This window comes from Arachis ipaensis, chromosome B07 (assembly GCF_000816755.2).
Source record: "Arachis ipaensis cultivar K30076 chromosome B07, Araip1.1, whole genome shotgun sequence".
In the NCBI taxonomy this organism is placed as follows: Eukaryota; Viridiplantae; Streptophyta; class Magnoliopsida; order Fabales; family Fabaceae; genus Arachis; species Arachis ipaensis.
The window spans coordinates 42,148,411-42,154,296 of NC_029791.2; the positions used below are offsets into that span (position 1 = coordinate 42,148,411).

Here is a 5,886-nt window from a genome sequence, read left to right on the forward strand (position 1 = left end):
TTAACTATTTTATATTATATTATTTATTTAACGGTGATCTCAATTATTGTGATTAAATAAATCATTATTATTCTGATTTAGAATTAAATGAAAATAAAGATATGCTATTTTATTTAGATTTTAGGGTTTAATATGTGTCACACCCACACTCAAATATAAATAGTAATTCAGGGTTTTGGTCCCCAACATATCAAAGCTTCTATGAGAGGAGTTGCTGCGATTGAGCCTTAACAAAAATATAGAAAGCTTTGGTTGAAGAAGACCGAAATAAATCTTCTATAACTTTTATAAATACAAATACAAATATACTTTTGAATCATAATATAAATTTTTGATAATTTAATATGGATGATCTAAATTATTATAAAATTATTTGTTCCAACAATATTAAAAAAAGAAATCATTTTTGTTTTATTTAAACAATTAATAAAAATGTCAACAGTACAACTTAAAAAAAAGTCAATAACAATAAAAAAAAATACACTCAAATGCACAAAATGAAAAAAAGAATTATCAAATGAAATAAACGATGTAGTAAACTACAGTACCTTGTAATAATTAGCATCGTCCTCTTGGCCATCCTCCTGCAACTGAATGTTAATCCTACCATTAACTAAATAAAAAATTACCAATAAAAGTGATACCATATAAATAAATATTATTGTATGTAGCAAAATCCTATAATTTTATCATTGTAAATAAATTAAAAATTAGTTAAAAACAATAAAGTTAAAAACATAGAAATAAAAAAATAACTTATAAAAGATTTAGGATTATTAAAGGAATGAGATAGAATAGATATTGTTAGTTTTATTCTGTTAGTTTATTATTAGTATATTTGTTTAGCTTTCTGTTATATTACTTCTTCTTAGCTAAGAGGTATAATTTAACGTATTTCAGTGTTCTTTCATATGTCACCTTCCACTCTTCTTTCTCTCTTCTTGTAATATTGCATAAAAAACAAAATTAAAGTTGTTAAGAAGATATACATGATTCATTAGTATTTTTTATAGGATTAAAAATGAGGATAATTAATATTGACTCTTCTTTAAACATTTTAGATAATATAGTAAATAGAACGAAAGGGTTGTTAAGGATCGGATCAGTTTGATATTTACCATATATAAATGTTTAGGACAAAATAATACTTTATCATGATAGTTCTTAATTTTGGTATGGATTACTATTATTAATACTTATAGTTCTTAATTTTGATACTTTATAAAAATTCTAATATTTAGTGAGATTCATGAAATATGGCTTTTATATATATATATTTAGTTGTGATTAGATGAATATGGATAATAAGATTTAGGTCTTTTTTTCTTATGTATGTGATGAATTGGAATAGTAGAGAATAGGAAAAAGAACTTAGAATTTTAATTTTCATCCAACCTCTTTTTTTAAAAAATTTAAGTTTTAAGCTACTTGGTTAGAATAATAAGTTTCCAAAAAAATGATTTTAGGGTATCCCATTAATTTGAGTTAGAGTTTTTTATTAAACTTACTTGAATAAGAAATTATAGAACATAAACTATAGTTTGAACACAACATAGTGAGACTTGAGCCTTCAAGTGATAGAAATACAGAATGCTCAAGAAAAATTTCCAATTGAGGAATTAAAGGTAACATTCTCTTTAATATATCCCTATTAGTATATCCACGTTCTTCTTTAAAGAGGAGCAAAGATGCAGAGTTATATAATTTATTTGAATTTTTTTCTTTTCTCTTTTTTGAAAATTCTTCTATCTTTGGAGGTTTTAATTGATTGTGTAATTTAAATGCTAAATGTGCTTGTTTATGTCCATTTTAGCTGTTTATGCCTATTTTCAACATACCCATTAACTATACTCAATTTTGATGCTTTAAATTGTTTTGTACAATAAAAAAAAGAAAAAGAAACAAAGTGTTGAGAGATGTTGAGAAACTATGTCTTTTCCTAAGATGAAAATATTTCCTGTGTTTGTTGTTGTCTTTGGGAATCTTTTGGACTGAGACTCATGTCATGTTTTCGTATATACTGATTCTCAAGATGGTAATGTGCTATAAGATTCTCTATCTTATGTGTGTTTGGGAGTTCCTTGTTTCACTTATTCGTTCAACAAGTTATTTTTTATTTCTTTTCAGGTTTGACGGTGGTTCCAGAAATTATGTGAAGACACTACAACAAATACGGACAATAGCAACGATGAATGGGCGGCTGTTTATCAAATTGCCGCAAATTAATAAGATACTGGCGGTTATAATAGCAATTTGAGCTTCTGCTACAAAAAGAATCAGATAAAGCCAGCGCCCTAAGTGCCCCGTCACCCCCTCGACTAGAAGTCCAGAGCTCTAAAGTCTGAATCACTCCCCCTTCTCCAACCCTAGCTTCTTTTCAACCACCAACGCAGCGCCACCATCGATCATCACCCTCAACATCTCCGTCAGAACCACAGAACCACCACCTTCTTCTTCTTCTTCTTCTTCTTCTTCTTCTTCTTCTTCTTCTTCCACCTTCGCCGAACAACCACCGTGAAAACCCTTTCTCTCTTTCTCTTCCCCTGTCTCCTGCCTCCTGCCTTCTCTGTCTCGCTGCCGGCTACCATCCAGCGCGGCCGCGACCATCTTCTTCCCCTCCTCGCAACCTCGCACTGTGGCTCTCTAGCTCCCTCCAGCCTCCCTCATTCCCAGTCGTAGAATCATAATAGAGCCACTCTAGTTCAAACGCACCAGCGGTTGGTCACTGCCACTGCATCTCTCTCTCCGAGTTCTTGCTCTGTTCTTCGACTCAGGTTCTCAGATCACCTTTTCTTCTCTGTTTTAGTTAAATTAGGATTAGTTATATGTTGATTTTAGTGTTAATTTGATTTGATTAGGATTATTTGCTGCTGTTAGTTGAGTTTAGGTTAGAATTAGTGTTAGTTTATACATAGTTAAACATGCTGTTAAGAGCTTCTTGAGTTTGAATTTCAATTTGTTTGGATTGATTGACTGATACTTTGCTGAGTCCCTGCGAAATGCTGCTGATTTTTCATGTCATTGGTGCTGAATTTTGATTTGGTGTTGCAAAGAATGCTTGTTAGTGCTATTTTGTGTTGGTTATACTTTTGCATGCCAAGTGTTCGACAATATGCCAAGTGTTTTGAATATGTTTCACCATACTAATCCGAACAATTTCGACAATGTTTCACCAGTTGTTATTATCTACTATATCTTAGTCGGCATTTGTTCGAAATGAATGAATATTATCATACTAATGTTTAAATTAGAGAGAAATAAAGATCAAGCGCATCAAAATGGAGTGGTATAACAAATTAATTAGTAGAAATACGTAAGCTTTATATAACAAATATTTTTATACTCTTACTTGCTTTGCAATGCTTTTAAGCATCTATCGCTGAAACATGCTTTGCAATGTCTAAGCCAACTATATTCCCAGAGCTCTGTTTTGTTTTCTCAGTGAGGAAAAGAACTTATTTTATTATGATAAGACCTTATTTTGTTAATAACGGGCAAAGCATAGTGTGATAAGACCATTTATTCATTTCATTTCATTTTAGTTACATTAGTGATTGTAATGGTTGAACAAATGAACTAGTAGACTCCATTTCTTATAGTGCGATAAGATCTGAAATAAGTTTGTTTCAAATTAAAATATGTTCCAATTCAATTTAAAAGATCTGAATGAAGTTTGTTTCACTGATCGAATCTAAAGTAAGTATTCTATCTAGTTATTAATAAAAATATATTTTATTAATAACTAGAATGTTTATATCTTATTTATGTTATATGAATAAAATTTATAACATTTTAACAAAATAATTTATTACTAATTACTTTATTACCTCTGTGGTATATTATAAACACTTAATAATTCTACACTTAAACTAGCTTTATCTTATATGAGACTCATAATTAATACCATCTTATCTCTACTATCTGTTCCAGACTTATTACTTCAGGCAAAGGATCCTATTTCGAAGATCACCGAGGAGAGGAGTTCTATTATTGATCAAAATAAAAGACCTCCGCAAGAACTAGTACATAATTTATTTAGAAGATAAATAATTCTTTTATGCATGTGCTTACACTAGTTATGTTGAACCTTTTTGTAAAAACTCTTTTATCCTCTGAACACAAAAGGAAACCTTATGAGTTTTCATGTTCTAAAATGATATTCTTACTTTCAGATTACAAGAAATAGTATGCTATTCAATTTGTGGTGTTTATAGCTGCTGTTACTGATTGTTTTCTTTTCCCTTAAACTTATTAGTTTAGTTGTTAAACACTCATAACTTAACTAATGCACCTAGTTCTAGAGCTACTTCTCATATTCTGATAATTGGCCCCTGTATTATATCTAGCATACAAAACAACTTCCTTACAATGTGGTAAAAACAAAAAATAGAAGTACATTAACAAATAATCAGAAACCATAATGCAATGCATAGCATTAGAGTTACTTAGCTACCTCTACTTTTTTATACAGCCAGAAACAAAAAAGAACCAGCATAATCAAACCAACAAGAACCATAATAAAACTAAGAATACCTAAACATGTAAACAAGGTACCATGAATTCTAAATGTGCCACATATAACACTAAGGACGTGGACAGTAGTGTATGTATGAATACTTGAATTATTGTGCATCATGAAAAAGGATGAAGAGCAAACTTGGTAGCTTAATTGAGGGTCAAAGTTGGTTTTAGGATACTGTTGATGCCTGTAAGGCAGTTCTACTGGCTATTTAAGGTGCTAAGCTATTTCATTATCATGTACTTTATTTCATATATTAATCTTAACACATATAGTCTAATTGCTTGCTTGTTGACAGAGAATATAAAACTTTGTATGTGCTATATATGTTGTTCTGTTGACATATCGTATACAAAGTGTTGTTAGTTCCATTTTTTAATTAATGACAATGATTATTTGCTATAGGATCCAAGAGCAAGGAACATTGAGGATGTATTGATTCTTTCCGAGGATCACCTGTACAGAATGAACTACATGGATTTGATTCAAGTAAGTCATCATCACCATCATTGTATCTAAGATTTCAATTCCAAATTTAATTTGAATTTTAAAAAATTAAAATGACTTCATATTCTTTCTACACTTCAGGTTCACCGGGAGAACAAAGTTGAATTAGGTATTGACTGTAAAAGGAGGTATGGGTGGAAGGTTGGTTTCTTTGTTAGAGACACTATTGACATGTTTATATAGTAGTTGATAATTTTATTCTTGATGAATGATGATCTCTTGGAAGTATAGATGATGTTCTTCTCTGATCATGTAGTTTACTTGTTTTGGCTCTGACTTATAGAGAATTTTGATTTTTTCAAATATGCTGCCACCAATGTATCTCTGACAGTTTCAAGGCGAGACATGGCAACACAAATGATAAATATATTATTTTATTTTTCAGTTAATTTTGTTATTTTTGTCACAAGTTTAGATTCAAAAAATGAAAAATATTAAGATTTATAGTATTAAAAAATTCAAAAAAGGCCAAAAAATGTATCTTTAAAATTAAATAAAAAATCAGCATTTTTTAAAAGGAAAATCCAAATTTTTTTTAAATTTGTATTGAAATTAGCATTTTAAAACCGCCGCCAAACAGTCGCAAACTTTAAAAAAAATCGTGTTAAATAGCGGCAGTCCGTAACCGCCGGTAAACATGCGCGAAATCGTTGCACTCTCATTTAGCGGCGGTTATACCAGCGGTTTCTAGAAACCGCCGCAAAACCTAATCCCCGCGCCAATATCCAGGGCGTTTCCCTTAGCCGCCTGCATTTGATTTTGCGGCGGTTTAAAATCGCCGGTAATCATAAAAAACCGCCGCAAAACCACGGTTCTCTTGTAGTGAGAGATGAGTCATGACCGATGATGATCTTATTGGT

General features: G+C 30.7%; 1 long non-coding RNA gene across 3 annotated transcripts; it reads left to right on the plus strand.

Moving 5' to 3' along the window:
- Nucleotides 2,147–5,415, plus strand: LOC107609823. Of its 3 annotated transcripts, XR_002351437.1 has the most exons (6): nt 2,157–2,774; nt 3,931–4,022; nt 4,472–4,550; nt 4,675–4,735; nt 4,925–5,008; nt 5,108–5,415. It is a non-coding gene; the product is annotated as an uncharacterized LOC107609823 (long non-coding RNA). The 3 variants fall into 3 exon arrangements; XR_001613281.2 differs by having other exon boundaries at nt 2,147–2,774; nt 4,472–4,735; XR_001613280.2 differs by lacking the exons at nt 4,472–4,550; nt 4,675–4,735 and having other exon boundaries at nt 2,202–2,774.